Source organism: Rhyacophila brunnea, unplaced genomic scaffold, assembly GCF_057557595.1.
Source record: "Rhyacophila brunnea isolate RB1 unplaced genomic scaffold, BYU_Rbru_1.0 scaffold_20, whole genome shotgun sequence".
Taxonomy (NCBI): Eukaryota; Metazoa; Arthropoda; class Insecta; order Trichoptera; family Rhyacophilidae; genus Rhyacophila; species Rhyacophila brunnea.
In genome coordinates this window covers 26,831,647-26,853,256 of record NW_028232860.1, presented here as the reverse complement: position 1 = coordinate 26,853,256, position 21,610 = coordinate 26,831,647, and positions in this window count along the sequence as shown.

Sequence of the window (21,610 nt, the reverse complement as noted above, 5' to 3'; positions counted from 1 at the left end):
TTTATGGTTATGTTTACCATTAAAATATTGTTTATTAAGTTTTCTCACAAATTATCTCAAATTGCAAGCTTCATATTTTTTTTCCACTGGGTGCATCTGCGCATCTATTCTTACACAAAACTACTTTCGGCCGCTACAACAGCTATCTAGGGTATGAAAGTATCGAAATATTAACACTTATTGTAACAATTGCAATACGTTAGTTGTAATTGTTACAATAAGTGCTATGTTTTAACAGCTCTTGGCTATGATAAATTTCAGAGCGAGATAGTCAGTTTTGACTGTTTAGACGGCTAACTTGATGTAATTGTTACAATAAGTGCTAATAACTCAATACAAACCTACCCATGATAGCTGACGTAGCGGCCGATAGCAGTCTTGTGTATAGAATAGATGCGCTGGTAAGCCGAGAATACCCCTTGATACTTTTTTACGGATCATTTTGATTGCGACATTATTGTCTTTGGATTTAAGCGTTTGCCAACATTGAAAATTAGTTTATATGTAGAATGTTTCGAGTAAATTATAACATTATCTTTTCCCTTCTATCGATAAACTATTTTTCCGCATTTGGGTATATTTCCGTAGGCAAACGTACCCGCACGCGTTCCGCAAAACATAAATTACCGAGTGGATTTTTCCTCCCGACAAGCGACATCATTTACAATCTACATACATATTCGTTGAATTTGATAAGGGCAGGCGGGAAACGTTCGTTCGTAGGTATATTTTCCGCGCGTGAGAAAAAATATGATATTTCCCGCGCGTGGGATTTGTTTCAAATCATGTCTGCCCAACACTAGCGCAACCCTTCGTAATAAGTACGAAAATATTATTAAAATATACGGTACCATACTCTCCGCTTATTAAAAAGCGCTCTTGTGCAGAGACACGCATTATGATATTTCATTATAATAAGACGTTTATGGCTATAAAGTGATTCTATGATAATAATATATTTTATGGTTAAATTCAAAATGGCGTCTTTAGCAACAGCTGTTTTTAATGACATAGAATATTATATTGATTACAACCATTGTTTAGAATGTTCTAATTTTAAAATCAACTCAAAATACAAAATGTCTTCGAACAACTCTATACATGAGACTAAATATAATTCATATTCACATTTTATTATAAATTCAAGACGTTCACGACATAATATGAACAAAATAACGATAATTGAACATACATAACTTGAAAATACATCAGCGGGTCTATTCGATACGCAAGGCCGCTAAAGTGATAAAGTGATAAGTATTTACTGCTAACTAGGGTAGGTTTGTATGGAGTTATTAGCACTTATTGTAACAATTACAATAAGTTGGTTGGTATTGTTGCAATTAGTGCTATATTTTAACAGTGCGTCTCTTGGCTGTGATAAAATTTAGAGCGAGAGCGAGAGAGAGAGAACAAGAGAGAGACATATTGACTGATGACACGGCTTACTTATTGTGACAATTATAATACCTCAATACATAATTTATGTAATAAATACTATTACTTTATCAATTTAGCGGCCTTGTGTATAGAATAGACCCGCAGATGTATATATACCCACTAGAAAAAATCATATTTGAAAAAAAATACGATGCTCGACGGGATTTGAGCCCATATAATCACTGGTATTGCACCAATTGTGCATTAACCAATTATGCTACGAGCCACTTATCTAATTACGACGATTTAAACTAGTAGGTTCTACATGAAATGCTTATCAAATCGCGTTATTATTGACTATCGGTTTCTGTGTATTAAATCAAGGAATAGCACAGTTGGCGCGATACCAGTGGTTATACGGGTTCAAATCCAATCGAGCATTGTATTTTTTTCAAATACGATTTTTTCTATTGGATATATATCTGAGATGTATTCAAGTTATGTATGTTCAATATATGGAATGTTACATTCTTAAAATTTTCTAATTATTCGTTGAATAAAAGAAATGGTTTATTAATAATTTGACAGTATTAATAGAATTAATGTACATATCCCATGACCCCACGACATGGCCCACGATGGACGAGGGGCTATCAAGTCGGCTTATAATGTCGTCGGTCCCAGGTTTAAGTCCTGGATTTGGCAAATATACATCGTCACTGTTCTGGCAGAAGACACTAATTCGAAAAAATTACATATTGAGTTAGTTATACCAAAATGTTCCTTATTTCAAACTTTACCGTCTGGAAACCTTTTTAATAAATTAACAGTCTTTATTTTAAAATCATCCCTTTTGCAATTACTTAATAAACTCACATGATAGACCATTTCAAACATTTTAACAACTTCAAAGTCAAATTACTCAAAACTAGTATTCTCCAGTTAGTGTGTTCTGCCAGAACAGAGACGACATATTGTTTTTCAATCTGTGTTTAAAATCAGAGTATTCAACTCCTGACTCCTCTGTTTGGCAGAGTTTCAGTATACGGGTACAGAGGACACTTCATGTCATTAATAATGATAATCATAAATTATGGCAGAGCACGTCAAGATTCTTTTTATTTTCTAAAACTCTTTCTTTAAGCACTAAGGTGCACGGTTACTACATCAGTCCCGTGCAGCATCGTTTCGGGAAAAGGAAATGTGGTACTAAATTTTGACAATTGAAAATCTCAAAATCATTTGAAAATCTGACACGTTTATTGCGTCATGGAAGGCTGCTGTGCATAAACCGCGGCTGCATATATATAGCTGGTAAAGATGGGGTAACTCAAATCATGAACTTAACAAGTTGAGCATGTGGCGAACATCAATTTCTCTTAGTAACAAAGATCTATTCATACAAAACCTCTACTTTGTGAAGAATCATATAATATTATTAGGACATGGACTAATAGTAATAATATATAATATACATATAAGTACAATTGAGTTAAGTAGAGACTAAATTAACACTTTATAAAACAACGTCCACCCAAACCTACACATATTAAATTAACACATATTTAAAATCATGAAATCATATACATACTAAGGTACACTGAGTGTTTAAATGGATGCTATTTTAAATATGTATGAAAAATGTCCACCTGAATTTATTTGTAACAAATGGAATAAATCAATAATATACGAAGCAATTTGGTTGAACATTTGACATAGTTATTATTGCCCTCTCAATAAAAATAGCATTATCAGTGACAGGTTAGTTCTGCAGCGTGGGAGAACAAACAAATGTTTTTATCAGATAATCATTAGAGACATGACAACACTAGCTGAATTCTAATTTACAATACGTTTTACTTATTTACACATTTTTTTTGAATTACATACTATCGCGATGAAATTATGTATAAGGCTTTGTATACATGGAAAATGCTATTTTATTGTTTAAAAATAAATCATACTTATGTATGTAGGATCTACCATAAAGTTTGTTAAGGAGGAAGTACAAAATGTCGAATCATTTTGTCTTTGAACAAGATAGCCTCGGGCGTGAAATTCTTGATTTCGGTTGAGTTTATGTAAATTTAATATCAACTCGCGAGACTTTGATATTTTTGCTGACTACTCAAAATTATTTGACGTTGAAATTTATTTTCGCATTTAATTATCTCCTGCGATCAGGGCTCGAAATGGACCGGAGCGCACCGGAGCGCCGTTTCGGTTCGTGGAATCTGTAAAATTATCGCTCCGTCTCGTGGTTAAAATATTTTGACCGTCTGAGTTATATATGCCGTATAACAAAAAATCTAGCACACTACCCATAACATTTGATAACCATGTTAACATCCTCGGAAAATTTTTGAGCGCTCCGGTTCGTAAACTTTTCCATTTCGAGCGCTGCCTGCGATCAAACAAAATGGCGACCTACTATTGCAGGCATGTCCAACTTCAAGTAGGCTGTGATCTACTATACATTATTAATACTGTCGTGTTGTCAGTCTTAGAAAAACATTGTAGTGCCTGTACACGTGGATGGATTTACTCGCAGAAATAGTGCGTATTTTAAACTATCGTAACAAAATTATTGTTTACACGTAAAGGTGCTGACTGTCTCTTGAATTCTTTAAGAGTGAGCGAGACACGATGTTGTCATTTCATGGTACTATATCGTACTATTTGACAGGTACCTAGTGAAAATCGGTCAACCTGAAAATTCGTTCGTAGTTCGTTTTTTTGCCGGCATGTTCGCCACTATCGTTCTACTATTATATTCTAGATCGAAAAATCTACTACTATATTCTAGATCGAAAAAATCCCTACTGTCGCATGAAAATTCAGAAGCTTCCATTTTGATTCATGCATGCAATCTTGCCAACTGCAGAATAATACATGTTTACCCAAACATTTTCTTGTTATGGCCGCGATAATACTTACTGTCAACAGTAAATCCATGCACGTGTAAACGGGGTATTATATTTGGACGAAATTATGGTAAATATATTAACAAATGGTAGTTATTTAGACTTCAATTTTACAAAACCTGAAAAGTTTTTTATAAATGAATATTTTTTTAAAAATAATATATGCTTTAGTATAACGCTTGGGTCTGAATTTAGTTCACCATAATAATATTATGTTGGCTATCAGTCGAGTACTAAGTGAGGGTCAGCTACAGAAAAACCCGAAGTTATTTATCTATCCTATCATGACGTAATAATGTTGTTTACCTTCGTCATTTTCATATCGTCACCTCAATACTACAACTAGATAATTTAATTTTCACTGTTTTTGAGATAGTTATTGAATATGATTCTACGTTTCCTTATCCACAAAATAATAAAACTGGGTAATTCAGAAGTTAATGGGAACTGTATTAATTTTATGTTTGAAAATATTAGATAACTTTAAAACCATATATCCATTAAATAAATAAAATTATATATCTACAATATTTTTTCATACAATTGAATATTATTTAATTGTTCTCAATTAGACAAGCACAGTTTTCCATTTTTATTTTAAATATTAGTCATAACCTAGATTTATGTTTATAAAGTAAAATTTAAATTTCATTTTTTCCAAGAATGACCAAATCAGAGTTATTTAATTATCTAGTTGTTATAGTATTGAGGTGATATAAGAAAATTCATAATATAAATTGAACCGAAATATGAATGTAAAATTTCACTGTATTTCCTCAAATTCGGAAATCATGGTGCAATCAACTGCGTTGGGCATGCATTGTAGACATAAATATGTCTGATTATTTTTTTATTATCACAGTTTTTCACAGCAAAACACATTGAATATTATGTACTTATAAGTAAATATTTATAAACGAGAATTTTGGTAATTTGAAAATGGATTTTTTGCGGACAAAGTATAAAGTCGACGGGCGATTTTCTATCAAATAAAACTAGATCTTTTCTCTAATAATAAAAGGGAGAATAGTATAAAGAAAAAACCCCTTTCAAACGATTTAGGGCTTGAGAGTTTTTTTAGAAAAAAGGAAATTATGTGAACACTTTTAAGGGCTCAATCCTGACAAGTATTTCTTTGAATTTTATATTCGTGGAAATTTTCGGCGATTACTGGAAACAGTAAATATTTGATTATTAAATATTATTTTTATTTATTGGAAAAACAATAACTAAAAGAAAAAAAATACCATACAGACACTTATAATATATTTAGTGTTTTAATGGTAGAATCAAAATTGAAACTATTTAATTATACAGAACACAAACAGAGAAATAAGCACTTTTGTCTTAGGTGTGATTACGTAAAACTATACACCATATATACGGTTAGATACATGTAAATTATACGTGAAACATTTCACCGTTGCACAGTTTGCCGTGAGCTTTCTTATCGGACCGTACACTATACGGTCTCCAACAGCGCTCGAAATGGAAAAATTTACGAACCGGAGCGCTCGAGCGCTTTTCTGAAGATTTTTACATAGTAAAGTTATCAAAGTTTATGTTTTTTTTTCATAAAAATAAGTGTGTTAGATTTTCTATTATATGGCATATCCAGCTCAAACGGTCAAATTATTTATTCCACGAGACGGAGCAATAATTTTACCGATTTCACGAACAGGAACGGCGCTCCGGTGCGTTCCGGTCCATTTCGAGGCCTGGTCTCCAATTTTATTAGATTTACATTAGAACATTAATTCAATTTTCATAGCTGATTTTGGCAAAATTCATGAATTCAAGAATGAAAACCTAACCTAACAAATAATCCAGTATATCGAATAAAATTTGTTTGCTACTGGCTTCCTGTAAAGTGTAAACCCACAAGAACCGTGTTTTAGTTAGACATGAATTTCATATCAGTACTATACGACCCAAAGAGGTTGGACGGTCTTTAATATACGGCCATATATTTCCGATACAACTTTTCACGGTGAAATGTGATACGGCGAACTGCATACGTACAAGTTTCTGGACACGGTACCAACCAACACTTAATAAAAATATATATTTATTTGAAATATTTTATTTATTATCCAAGTATCTGTTACATATATTTCGTTTGGATGCCCCCTTACGAAAATTTGCCTGTCCGATAGGTGTGTTTAAATAAATACATCAATTTCTTTACTATTAAAAGCCTCAGATTGTGAAAATACTGTACCACGAAGTCTCTAAGATGCTGGAAAAATATTTTTCATGAATCACTTCCGTTGAGAGACATTAATTAGGATGATTTCTTCTGTCAGTCTTAAAATAAACAAAATTGGTAATAATTTTGATGATTGTGCTTAGACATTAATGGTGGTGGAGTGGTGAGGTAAGGTACGGGTGCGCGCGCTTATATCAAATTGTTGTCGATCGTGCGGCCTCACTGGAGCTCTCAATCGAGTGTGATACTGATGTACATGTAAAAAAAAACAAACTGAATAAGTCTACTGTCTATTACCATAGTTATGGAGATCTCATAGCAACCGAGGCCAACTTTGCGGTATTCGGAAAATTTGCAGCGTCGAATGGGAAGCGGTATAGTCTCGACTCCTTTGTCGACTGATCCATTTCAATTCGTGACACTCAGTATGCGGGTACACAGGGCGCTTAACGTCAGCGGACAGCAGAGCCAGTCCAAAAACAAAAAAAAATCTTTCTTAACTTTCTTTTTTAAGCACTACGGTGCATGGTTGTAGCATTAGTCCCGTGCGGCTCAGAATGCGGGATGGAATGAGCACTTAAAATAACTTCTTTCAGACACGTTTAAAACGTCATGGAAAGTGGCCGTGCATATCCACGACTGTGCATATATGACGGGTGGTGGTGGGAACTTTAACGTAGTTCACGTGGACAGTCACTGAGTATCTCCAGTCTTTGCAATTTCTTCGATCAATTGCCAGTAAGAATTAAGTAAAATAATACGTGATGTCTAATATCGACATTGGTCAGTACGATGTAACATTTTACAAGCATTTGTGGTATTTTAATATTAATGGGTTCTATTTTTTATTTGTAGTATTTTTATGCAGTGTTCTTATAATGCCATTAATTAAGAAAAACCAATAAGTACCTAAAGGATATAGCTTAACTGCCCTATTAACTGATTTATGGATGTTACATACGTCATGGATACATATATATAATATTACATAGGTGTGTCAAAAGTCAACAACAATTTGTCCGGTTTACCTAACTGGCTTATTATGGCAGATAGACTAAGTAATATGTGAGAAAAGACCCTTTTCTCTTGATGCATGATGTTGGTAAAATACCTGTATTCACATTTGGCGGCATTTTTAAATATCACTTTTCCAAATTGACCGTATTGTGAATACAATGCAACCCATCTCATGTGACGGTAAACTACCCCGGTAACGATACTAGAATATGTGTTAATGTTGCCTTATTGCGTACCCTTGGGGTAGGCGTGGGATAATTTGCGCGCGGGGGCAAGTTGTCGTCGGAAGAGGATCCGTCTAAAGTATCAATTGCTAACATTGTCACATGAACTTAGTCACAGTTAAAAACAGGAGGATTGCGCGCGCACCCCAGTATCAATCGATAATATCCTGGAGGTACGTTTATCCCGTTCGCACTCAAAACTTTTCCCATTGCCCGCCGGCGAAGGAGCACCCGTCTATCCGTCCCTGTCTTACACAAATAAAACATATAAAGGATGAAATTACACAGTTGTTTTTTTGTCTCTGTCTTGTTTAATTTGGAAACCAGAAATTGCAGAGAGAAACTTCTTCTTTGGCTCTCATCTTCCTTCTTTTGTCCCTTTGATTATACTGTGACGTCACGCGGTATTTATTGTCACAATAATTATAGTAATTATAAAAATAGTTACATAAATACTATGTAAAAACCAACTTCTCTGCGCTACATAACAAATTTGTAACACGATATAATCTAAATACAATACAATTTAATTTATTCACCCTGTTCCGCACATTATTAATTATTATGCGGAATATAATAATTTTAATTATGTACATTATAATTATTAATATCATTTATGTCACAGTTTTTTTTTTAATATTTTTTTATATTATAGTTTTAGTTTTGCGATCCATTAAAAGTATTATGTATATTATAAATAAATTATATATTTTTAAATTACAAAGTTAAGTACTTCTATTAGTAACAACCAACGTTCTTACTTACTTACTGCACTCTCTATTCCGAGATCTTTTTCTTTTCTGTCGGTCACACTCAGCCTCTTTGCGCCTCTTTGGACATTATCCGCCTATCTGCTCCGGTGGCGGCCTAGGGCTCGAGTGCCTACAGGGGTTCCTTTATAAACTTTATGAAGAGGTCTAGATTCATCGCATCTAACAACTTTACCGGCCCATCTGGCTTTTTCTCTACCTCAAGACATTGACAATCTTTATCGAGCCACTGCTGGATGAAGGCCTCACTTAGCTCCATCCACTCTTCTCGGTCTCTCCAAGAATCCCAGTCGCTAGCCAGTCTTCTTGCATCATTCCAGGGCTTACCATCATTCCGTAGCTCCACCGTATACACTATATTATAGATAGTATTAAGCGGCCTTTCAGGACGCTGGAATACGGTTGGCTTGAAAAACATAAAAGCCGGGTTGAGGTTCGCTTCTGGCATCCGCAGCATGTTGCCGAACCAGGTCCAACATCGTCTCTGCACTCTCAGCGAGGCTCATGAGAGGCTGCTTGGTGCGTTCTATTATCTTCTCGTTAGGTACTCCTAAAGTCATACTTAAATATTATACATATCGCACCTGGGGAATAATAGTGGCACAACTCGAATAACTTGTTTTTGCAGGAGAGCAGTTTGAATATTTTATTATGATGTGTTAAATCAGTCGTTTTTTTTAAATTTACTTTATAATAGCGTGAAGTTGGTACACTTGAGTCATCTTATTTTGAATGTTATCCGCAATAACAATGGCACAATGATCATTGTGCCACTATTTCTGCTTGAATTCAAGTAAAATGCTATAATATGATAATGACAAAAATGCTTTTAAGGTCACCATTATATTTTTAAGAATTATGCCACTATTTGTGCGGATAGAAATGATATCTTGGAATATTTCTGCATAATTAACTCAACGATGTCAAATTTGTACTTGTGCCACTATTATTCCCCGGGTGCGATATAAAGCAACATAGATATTTTCAAGTATAAATTGCATACGACAACCGATTAAGTTTAATGTCAATGATTTGTATGACAATTTTGTCAATATTAATGATTAATTCATTAAAATTTTGTTTTGTTGAAAAATTTTGACAGATTTCTCTAGAGCTTTCGCAAAACACTGAGTCTTTGCGTACATCTGGTTAAAATTTAACATTAACGAATAACTTAAACGAATCACTGAACGTATAGTGATCTTTATAGTAAAATATACATTTATGATATAGACTGAATATTACTTAAATACTTAGGTCTCGCCTATCTAATGTAATACGAAAATTGTTCCTTTGAGCTTTCAAGGATAATAAAAAAAGTCGATTCACATTAATATTATTAAAGTGTATTGCTGTCATCAATGCCCACTGTAGTCAGGCCGTAAATTTCGATGTCATTGCTACTTAATGCACATACTTCGAATGAACTATGGTGAATAGGGATTCCAATCCCGGGATCCCGAATCCCGGGATCCCGTGATCCCGAGCTATTTTCGATACCTATCAATTCCGGGATTTCGGGATTGATTTTTTATCAATTTTTATGGAACATAAAATAAAAACAAAAATATACTTAATAGAAAAAATACTTATAATAAAAAATAACTACATTATAAATAAACTGAGTTTGAATGAAGTTTGATTTATACCCATGTGTAAATTGCCGATTTATTTTATTTTTTCACATGAATTATTAAAAATGAGAAAGATTGGAAAAAAAAACAATACTTCTCACTTTTAACAAAGTAATTCCACCATGATCTCATACGTTTTACGGCAGTTTCATATTTGACTGACTAATTCGATTTATGAATTTATGAAGGCCATGATTATTTGCTTTACTATTTTAAATCTCGATAATCCATTTATTAAGTTTTTACTATCAGAAACAGCAATCTCATATTAAATTCACATTATTATTTATATATCAATATTATTTACTCCATTAAACTTATGTATTTCCATGATTGAACGTAGATATACAACAATAAATGTCTTAAATCGTATAAATTATACTAGATTTATTTTTGGAATTTTATCAATGTTATTTGTGAATATAAAAATTTAATATTAACAATGGAAAAAAATGCCAATCCCGGGATCCCGGGTTGTCAAATTGTAATCCCGAAATCCCGGGATCAGAATTTTGGCTCGGGATTGGATTCCCTAATGGTGAATTATACCTAGAAAATGTTGCATGTTGAAATCATCATTATCAGTCTGAATCTATCCACTGCTGGATGAAAGCATCTTCAAGCTGTTTCCACTGCTCTCGTTCCTGTGCATCGCGTTGCCACGTACTTCCGCAGAACTTAACCATTTTATCGATCCGGCGGCCTCTCGGTGTACCTTGGATTCCATGCGATAGAGCAAACTCAACTGAGGATCGAACATATGAAGAACATAAGAATAAAACCTAGTAATGTATTGATAGTTTCGTTGATAATATGTGCGTTAAAGTTCCTTTTATTATTCATAATGCCACAAAGGTCACGTATTTTTGAGCTGCGTTTTAAGGCTTCGACTCCTAGGGTCGTATGCATGAGATTCCCAAAAACATTATAGGCTATATACTGCACGTTTGTATGCATGAGTACAAACGTAGTTAGCTGTTAAGTGACGTCACGAATGTGACATCTCATGTGTCATGGTGTTCGTATTATAAAATTTCATTCCCCGATAAATAATTCAAAATTTTAAAATTGTAAATGTGTCTGAAAGTGTGCGAACGGTACCATATAAATTTAATAATTATACATGAATAATTATTATGAACTTTAAATAATTTATCAGCTATTTTATCACATGTATTTTATAATTATTCTACTGTACGAAAGGTTGTATTGCCAGTAAACTTTTCCATTTGGTGGCAATACTGAATACATTTGGTGGCAATACTGAATATTATTATGACTAACTTCACTTCAATTAGTTCAATTATGAGATGTCAAAACAGAATAAGAATAAATGACAGAGAATGCAAATGATTTAGACAATAATATGTAATGATCTCTGTATAATATTATCATTTATACCAATCACCGTATGACACTATTGATGTTTCCAGTGTATTTGAGAGTTGTGCCTTGTTTATTACAGTTATCTTACAATAATTAACTAGGTAGGTAGGTACCATAATATTTTGAAGAACGCAGAATACTTCCAATTGTATATTTTAATGCCAGATACAGCAGTAGGTACATATTTTTGCGGTGGTTTAGCGGAGATATTTTATCGTAATCTTACGTAAGTTCATCTTATGTCTCCATGAGAAATACTGCAAGCGAAATAGGTATGAGGCATTTTATCAGTTACCTACTATCTAGATTATAGACTAGGGATCAAAATTATACGTATTTTGTAAACAGCACGACTAGGAACTGTTTTTAAAGTTCGCAAATGTTTTACAGAATCTACAAAACGAACAAGGGCCTCAACCAAACATTTGTTGCAATGAATGCAAAATTAGAATGACATTTGAAAGGGACAGCTGAGGCAGCCATTTTTAATGGCGCGTGACGTCAGATCGCTTACGTCACAAACAGTGTTATAAGCTATTCGATGGAAAATCGGTTAAATAGCTTATAAAGAATTTGGGAATCTCATACATACGGCCCTAAGTTTATATTCTGTGTTGATTGGGTTGATACTTCTAGAGAACGTTATTGTCGACTTATGTTTAATTCTCATTCTATTTTTTACTAAATTGGGCTGCCCTAGTGCAATGTAAATTTCGCACGTATACACGGGGCAACCCTGCCTTTATTTAGCACAGGATTGATCCAGACTGATGATGATGTTTATATCATATGTATATATTATGTACGAGTAGCTTAACTACTTTTTGACAAAAACTCTTGGGTAAATATGCTTGCAAAGATGTTTGCAGAATATATCCCAAGGGGACAGTTTCTTTTTATTACATATTTTTTGTTTGAACGGCCCATGTCAATTGCAGAACACTCACATACTGTCGACTTCTCATAATAATTCATTTATTTACGCTGTTTTTTGAATGCTTTCACAGAAAAATAATATTATTTGCTCGGGCAAAGAATAAATCAACACAACATTAAAATTGTAAGAAAAAAAACTGACATAATCGTAATACAAAATTCTGTTATTCCAGAAACAGTTTTATGATTATTTTTTAATAAGGTTTACATCAGGCCCGCGCAAAGATTTTATAGAAACGCAAATTTTATCGTACTGATTCCACTTTTATTAAATATAACTGGACAGGTTTTGTCTACATCAGAGGGACATTTTCAACTAAAAGAATATACAAAAACAGACATTTATAATAGATACTAAAATTTTTTAAAAAGGCACAAAAACATTCAAAAATTCATTTAAATAGTTTAACAAACAATATTATTACGATCACATTTAGGTATGTAATTGAACGAATAAATTAAAATAAACCTTATTATATTATAAAGATTGATGTCCGATCCTAATAGGATCATATGGGCGATCCTAATAGGATAGTGGAGGCTTGTATTAACAGATTTTTTTGTTTTTACCTATTATAATGATAACCTGTTCGCAGTAAATGAAGATTATAGAATGCATATTTCGTTAAAATCAATTAAGGTATCAATTTTTTTTCCAATATGAGACAATCATCATTTTTTACAAATCGTTTACCATATTGCATTCTAAGTATGAGCAATAACTAGCATCATCATCATCATCAGGGGCGCGACAACCCGGTGTGGGTCCTGGCCTCCTCCAACAGCTCCCTCCACCTGTCCCTATCCAGTGTGGCCGCTTTCCAATTTGGTACCCCAGAATACGGCAGTCACTGGCAGCTCCATCTAACCAGCGAATCTTTGGCCTCCCTCTTCTTCTACGTCCTATTGGATTGCTGGACATCACTCTCTTTGCCGGTTCATTGTCATTCATACGGTGCACATGACCTAGCCATCGCAGTCTCCCAATCTTAATTGATTGAACTGCGCTGCAATCTTCGTACAGTCCGTAGAGCTCAGCATTATATCTTCTCCTCCAATTGGTGCCATCCCTGATCGGTCCATATATACGGCGGAGAATTTTTCTTTCAAAGATGTTCAGGGCTCGTTCATTTCGCAGAGTTAATGTCCAGGTTTCCGATGCGTAGGTGAGCACTGGCTTTACAAGTGTCTTGTAAAGAGTACTTTTAGTTCGACGAGTAGCATCATATCAATATCAGCAGAATAGCAATATCATTATGTCGAGTTACAAGAGATCCAAGGTATATGAAACTGTCGACTGTATCAAACTTGTATGCACCAATATCTAACTTTGGTGCGACTTCTCGTGGTGTGACATAGACAGGCATGTATTTAGTTTTTCCCTCGTTTATTTGTAAACCCATTCTTTTGGCAGAGGTTTCTAGTGCTGTGAATGCCTTTTTCAGCGCCAATTCTGATATGGCAATGATGTCGATATCATCGGCATACGCCAGCAGCTGCACAGGCTTAGTAAATATCGTGCCCCTGCCACGGGCATCAATCTTTGCATCCCGTATCGCCTTTTCTAGCGCAATATTGAAAAGAAGGCATGCCAGAGCGTCATCTTGCTTTAGGCCATTCAGTGATACAAATGGCTCGGATATTTCCGCTTGAAGCTTTACCCGGCATTGTACTAGTGTCATTATCATCTCTACAAGTTTAATTATTTTCGTCGGAATTTCAAATTCTCGCATTGCTTCGTATAGCCGGCATCGATTAATGCTATCATAAGCTGCCTTAAAATCTATGAACAGGTGATACGTATTAATATTGAATTCAGTGGTATTTTCTAGAATCTGCCTTAGTGTGAATATTTGAGTAACACATGATCTCCCTCGTCGAAAGCCTCCTTGGTAGTGCCCGAGTATTCCTTCTACAATGGGTTCCAGCCGCTGGAATATCAGAATCGACAACAGTTTATATGCAGAGTTAAGGAGTGTCACCCCTCTGTAGTTACTACATTCTAGTTGGTCTCCTTTCTTGTGCAGGGGACAAATCAGCCCATCCTTCCACTCTTCTGGCATCTTTTCATTTCCATACTTGGTGGATTAGGCTATGTAAATGTTTGAGCAGGCTTTCTCCCCCACATTTTATTAATTCACTCTGGAGGTTATCTATTCCAGGCGATTTGTTTGTTTTTAACCTTGACATGGCACCTTTTACCTCATTTAATGTCGGTGGTTCTTCGTTATCATCCATGCCACTTTGTACTGATTCCTGGTCATGAGTATTAATGTTAGTGTTGCCGGCATCATTATGGGGGGTATTTAAATGTTGATCAAAGAAACCCACCCACCGGGCAAGAATACGGTGCTTTTCTGTGAGTATCATGCCATTGTCATCCTTGCACATTGTGATACGAGGCTTGAAACCCTTCCTAACATTATTTATTTTTCTATAGAACAGCCGACTTTCTTGGGCTTTATAGTGTTCTTGGAGTAGGATCATTTCCTTTTTTAAATAATCACGTTTCTTTTTCTTGTGTAGTTTCTTTTCTTCACGTCGGCGCTTTTTATACTCATCGTCTGATGCCCGTGTTTTCAAATCGTTTACCATATTGCATTCTAAGTATGAGCAATAACTAGCAGTACGATTGAAATTCATAGTATCGTGCCACGGCTTGATTATAGTGGGCTTTGTATATTTATATACATTATGAGACTGTCTGTTTAAGATGGAGTCTGTAGTGAGTACCATATTATTATTATGTTCCTCCATTTATATATTTATTTTTTTAGTTATTTGTGAAATTCTTTGAAGTCATTTTTGGTAGGTATAGCAAAGTCATTCATTAATGATATAAAAGCCACACTGTTTGAGTGGTGCTACCATCACATTGACAACATTAACCGTCTCTCAGTTTTAATCTTTTTGGATAAAATTGATTAGATAAGATAGCTAATAGTGCACTTATAATATGACATTTATTTGATGCATAATATAAAAATTCAATTTACCACGGTGAATAGATAAACAGCCAATAATACAACACTTCGGCATTATTATTTAGTTAGAAAAACATATAAACCTTTAAATCTGTATTCTCGCAGAGTAAACGCATTGAATATATAAAAAAAACTAGTGACCAATGCATGAGTTAGGAAATCGAAAATGCCAACTTAGCGGAGTTAATATTTTAATGGATTTAAGTTTTGTACTATTCCATTTGAATCATTATTTGCATTTCGGCATCTTATTTTCGTTATTGTAATCGAATTCGTAGTAGACCAATTTAACCATACTTTATTTGTTTAGTAAACGCATTCAAATAATATCATAATTGAGACACTTTATAAAAACACTTCCCTTCAGTTTTGAGCGCACAGGGTCCTTAAATCTAACTCTACACTATTCATACATCTTGCACGATATCGATCAAGTCTGCCTTAACCCACCGGCTTCTTGAATGTCAGATATTTATCATGCGTGATTCTTTCACCCCGTGTACATGGTTTAGATATCTAAGACGATCCAGTTTGATAAACTGTATGATGTGCGGGATCCTGTTCTAAGCGTACGGTTTCGTTTCTATACCCAATATGACTATAAGTCATTAATGAAGATACTTGACAGCATGTTCCGCTCAAATGAGCCTAATACTCTCTATGTTTTTAGTCATTCGCCAGGTGAGTCATACATGACATAATGTAGCAGTTTCATGACATAACGTAGCGACATGACATGTTGGTAGTTCTATTACTGTCGATATCTAGGCTAGGATACCAAGTAAACGAAATTATTGGTGACCCATTCAAAAGTGCAGTTATGTCACAGGCAACGTTCCCACCAATTTTTCTATTGTGGATCATCAACGCATCTGAGCAGTGGCGTAACTAGGGTTGGTGTCACCCTTCACCCGATGCGGTAAATTTACACCTCCCCCCCCACAAACACGCATACAATTTTATATCAGTGATTTTATATTATAATAATAACACTAACAACGATATGAAATTGTAAGAACTGTGATGTTTATACAATAAGGATTACTATGAGACTGTACTGATAATGTTTATTGTAAGTTAAAACATGTCAAAGACTAAGAAATTAATGTAGAGGACCCAGCATAATTATAGGTGGTGGTCTTTGATAAACATTAAAGTACATATCTTCTTTTCATATACTTTGGCATGCGATAGAACGGGACGGATATTGTAATCCCGCTCAACGTAAAATTTTACTTGCGTGCTCGCGTTAGTCGCACTTAACCTTCGTCTTCCGAGAAATTATTCAAAGAATTGTGCATTTGATAGTTTCGTGCAATCGAGTAAAACTAAAATCTGGCAAAAGAAACTTTCTTTTACAATGTTTTTGTGTGAGGATGTGTGCGAGGGATGAAAACAAACACCTTACAGGGAACATTGAACTCACAGGGTCTGTCCGGTACTCTGAATACAACCATGTATTTGATTTTGTCAATGTCAACAATAATGTACTGTACGAAGATTGCAGCGCAGTTCAATCAATTAAGATTGGGAGACTGCGATGGCTAGGTCATGTGCACCGTATGAATGACAATGAACCGGCAAAGAGAGTGATGTCCAGCAATCCAATAGGACGTAGAAGAAGAGGGAGGCCAAAGATTCGCTGGTTAGATGGAGCTGCCAGTGACTGCCGTATTCTGGGGCTACCAAATTGGAAAGCGGCCATACTGGATAGGGTCAGGTGGAGGGAGCTGTTGGAGGAGGCCAGGACCCACACCGAGTTGTCGCGCCCCTGATTATGATGATGACAATAATCAATACGTCTTCTCTGACAGTATTTTCATTCCCGTTCGTATATACTAATGTTTGATGCAAATTCACGGGTTCATACTATGCATAAATGTGATTATAACCGTATTATGAAAATGTAAAATAATCAAAAGAAGTGGCCTTTACAGGTAGAATACATATTATGCTCTTCATTTTTGCTTAAAGAAATAATAATTTAAGGGATTACTGCCGTCATTAATTTTTGTGATATCATTCGTTCAAAAATGCTTCCGTGTTTTATGGCTACAAAAAAAGAAAACATAACAAGAAAACGTACGGTTTTTGGGTACTATGAGTAATGTTTTAAAATGTTAATCACATAGTTGCGTACTTACCCAGTCTGTTTTTCCTCTCGGGTATTATGCTTCGTTCATATTTTATACTTCTCATAATGGCAAGTCATTAGCGAAGCTTAGCTTGCATTGTTCCCAAGAGATAATGAAAAAAATAAACCAAATGACTATCTGATTCCGTTTCAAGCGAACATGCCTAATTATTATTGCTTTTTTGCCTTATGTCTTTGTGATGAAAATATATCCAATGTGATTTTAATGGTTCACAATACGTGATAAATTTAATATCAAGTAGATTTTCTGTGAGATATAACTACATATAACATATTTTTAAAATAAAATTTCTGATAAATCGCCTGAAGGAAAGGAGTGTGAGACCAAAATTCGTTATGAAATATTATTACAATATTAGCTGACCCGGCAAACGTTGTTTTGCCATATAAATTATTTCTAGTGAATATTTTGGTTGTTAAATAAAAAATAACGAATGTATCGTAAGTGTGTGGGGATGGGATCTATGACAGAAAGAGGAATAAAGCGCTGTAGACGATGACCGCCGATAAAAACAAAAAAACATCAACCATTCATTTTCTCAATTCAAAATGAGTAATGATGTTCATAATGAATGAATTACCTGTGACAGGATCTCGTTGTTTAATGTTTATGCAATATCCGTCTTGTCCCTTCCAGAAAATTAGCGGATATTGGAGAGCGTCATATGAACGGTGTGTGTCAGCGATGAACTCCAGATTATTGTTTCTTCTTCGAATCACGATTTCTCGCGTCACGGTCGCCATCCATGATTCCAGCAATGTCATCAACAACAGTCGCATTGAATCGACGCACGTGCTTTCCAGCTGGTATTTTATCAGGATTGATGACAATAGCGTGATTGTCACTTTGCAATTCGTGCATGTGTGCTTTGAAGAATTTCAATAATTCATTGTGCTCATTCAACAGGGCGTCCAGTTCGCCGACGATGCGCCTTGCATTAGGCGAATTGAGGCTATTGTAGCCGCAACGTGCATCCACATGATTGATGTCCTCACCGCCGCGCCCATGAAGTAGATTTGTAAAAATGTATGTGGTTCGTTTGGCATTGGCAGCAATGAGCCTACTTTGTGGTATACCTGGCCTTTGATTTTGAACGTAGAATGGAATTGTTGACCATTTTCCGCAGTATTGTGAACTATTTCTGTTGCTCCGGACGAAGTCATTTGGAAGCATGAATTGAATGTGCGAATGGACTTCAGGAACAGGTTTGAATCTGGAACCGTGCCGATGAGCAAGCCGTTCAATGGTTCTGGTGGTATCTGAATTTCTGGTAGTTGCACTTTTCCTGATGCGCAACACATCCCGGCTGACTCATGTTTGAATTTGAGCGCATGACAATGGGGACATTCTTTGTCCATAGCACCAATCAGCACTTTTGGATGAGCGGAATATTCAATATCTGGCTAGTACTCGAATGCGAGACGAAGGAACGAAGCGGATATAAATGTTTGATGTACTTGTTGGCGTTGTCGGTCATTTGCTCTGCGTGTGTTAACTACGAACCGGCGCGCTTGGCTCCGTTCCAATTGTCGTTGTTGATTTCGTTCAGCTCGTGCCTCTTGTGATTGAGATGCACGCAATTGCGACATGCTTACACGCAAGTTTTTGTTATCTTGTTGGATTTCTTAGTCTGTTCTTTCTGCTCTACTATTTCGCATGTTTGTTGCTTTATTCGTTCGACGGCCCAAATGGCCCCCCTTGCGTCTTGCTGGTATTGTGCACTGTAATACACACACATAAAAATAGATAAATAAAATAAATCGTACAAAATTTTGCACGCACTGCGTTGTGGTATGCCGAATGAAATGTCAAAATGACGCGACGCTTCTCTTGAATTCTTCTCGGACGTAGCGCCATCTGTCATTCAACAACATAAATAATTTCGTTCTGTTTGAAATACGAACGACGGTTAAATTTGTTCATACAAAAATAATAAAATCGCGATTAAAAAATGGGAGGGTGGGGGTAGGAGGATGAAAATTTGGGGTTATAGGTATTTTTTATGCCAAATAATAAAAAAATACAAAAAAAAAATTGTCGAAAAAATAAAAGAAAATTTTTCTGGATAGAGATACCCTAATCACCTAGCGATATGAAATATACTTGTTGACCTATTCTCATACCTAACAAATATACATAAAAAAAATCATAACAATCGGTCAAGCCATTTCGGAGAAGTTCGACCACAAACATCGTGACACGAGATTTTTATATTTATATAGAGATGTATTTGTCTTATGGCGACGCTTTTTAGTGGACTGTATGTAGGAAAGAGGCCAATAATCTTGAATTCTCTTAAATTTATTTTCTTTTTCGTAATTGCCATATGCTTTTCTCTACCTGGCACCAGTGACGTCCCTAGACAAAATGCCGCCCGTGGGCAGCGCCAAAATGCCGCTTCATTTTAGTTCAGTATTTTTTATTATCCTTTCATAAATCCAATATCTAAGAAATGTGTTGTATTGATACACTAGGTATATACTAACAAAATATATACCTACCACTAAAACAAACCTGTCCTGTCAAACATTTCATGTCAATTACTACATTTTGTTTCCAACCAGTGAGCTGATTTTTTAATGGAAAGATATTTTCGTTATTACTAAGCTTAGGTAGCTATTTCTTTATAATATACAAAATAATTCTCCTTGATTTGCCGCCCTTTGAGTAACTGCCACCCCCAAGCGACGCTCAATCAGCCTACCCCACGGGCCGTCACTGCCTGGCACCTTGCATTAGAGTAAATTCTTTAAACTCAGCCAGAGCTCACTTTGAACGTAGCAACTTCAGTCTTGGATATTTTCTCCCAGGGCATTCCCAGGCAAAATTGAAATATATGCTTCACATCGTCGCTGTAGGGTCCCCTGATACGCTTGATTAAGACCGAGTGTGGTGGGGGGCGGGTTTTGGTTTGGAGAAATTGACTTTAATATAGGAAGGGGATGATTTAGATCAGTCTTTCTCAAAGTGGGCGATAACGCCCCCTTGTGGGCGCTGGAAGTTTTCAGAGGAGCAGTAGAAGGCTCAAAGAAAATTAGGGGGCATTAAAGAAATCTAGAGGGGCGACGGCAGACAAATTCTATCTATAAAAATCGGACGAAATCTAGAGAAATTGGCTGCAAGTTGCTGAACGTGGCGAATTCGAAACTGATATTAACAAACTCGTCGAAATGCATCAGATTCATCCTTCACATTAAATAAGTTTTAAATTCAAAGCCTTTTTTTAATGTTAATAAAAATACTTCTAAATATGATTAAGTATGAGTTTTATTTCCTCTCATTGAAAAATTCTTGGATCTCAGAAATGGGATATCGGTCACACCCTATCTATCCTATCCATATAATAATGCATGTACAAAAATTATATTTGCAATAACTGTTTTTAAGATACGCAACAGGTGTTAATGTAAAAAGATAAGTTAAAAAATATGGGGGGGCACTAGATTTTTTTTTAATCTCAAAGTGGGCGGTGGTCGAAATAAGTTTGAGAACCTGTGATTTAGATGCTGGGGTGGGGTTATATAAAGATGCAATCCAGGCATTATCCTTCAATGTTGATAAGGCGGGCGCGCTGGGCTGACTCCGTGTTCCACCACTCACCCACTAGTACTATCACTCCCGCGGTTAAACTGTTTTGGAATGAAGATGAGTTTATGATAAATGGTAGACACGAGTGACACGGCGTTAGCGGTACGAAGGTTACACGATAACTTCTTGATGAGTCACACTGTGTCGTGGCTATTAACGCTCTAAATTTATGCCGGTAATGATGTCTCGACGGGTAACAGGTAAACATGTGTTTATGCCAATAATTATGAACAATGACTGTTCAATGAATTATGTTTAGTATGCCTGGCGTACAAAGGAAAATGATGGGAGGTAGGTAAGAAATTTGTATTGGATTAGGGCTGCCATAATTGTCCCAAAAGTCTTTCTCTTAAAGGCCGGCCACACGCTCATGCTTCACTACAGTATTGCCTGCGCAAACCG